Source organism: Fukomys damarensis, unplaced genomic scaffold (assembly GCF_012274545.1).
Source record: "Fukomys damarensis isolate Sample0158 unplaced genomic scaffold, DMR_v1.0_HiC HiC_scaffold_37, whole genome shotgun sequence".
Classification (NCBI taxonomy): Eukaryota; Metazoa; Chordata; class Mammalia; order Rodentia; family Bathyergidae; genus Fukomys; species Fukomys damarensis.
Window position 1 is genome coordinate 10,645,235 of NW_022900949.1, and position 362 is coordinate 10,645,596.

Sequence of the window (362 nt, forward strand, 5' to 3'; positions counted from 1 at the left end):
TCAGCAGCGCTGGCGCGCCCTCTGCGGGACGCTCCCGGGACGCTCCCCGCAGCCCCAAGGAGGGGGCGCCGTGCCCGCAAACCAGAAGAGGCCAGCGGGTTGAGGGCCTGGAATGAACCCTGCAGGGGAACTGTACCCTTCTCTTGGGAGACTAAGTCTCCCGCTGGAGAAACGGACGGGAACGGTAACTAGTTCAAGGTCACTGGCGGGAAAGGGGAGTGCCCGGGGGCGGGGCGGGGGCTGTGGTCTCTCCAGGGCGGTGCAGACAGTACGGAGCGCCTCCCACCAAGCAGTCCAGGGGTCTTCCCAGCCCTAGGCACCCCAAATCTTGTCTGACCCCAGAACAAAGAAAAGTGGGGCAG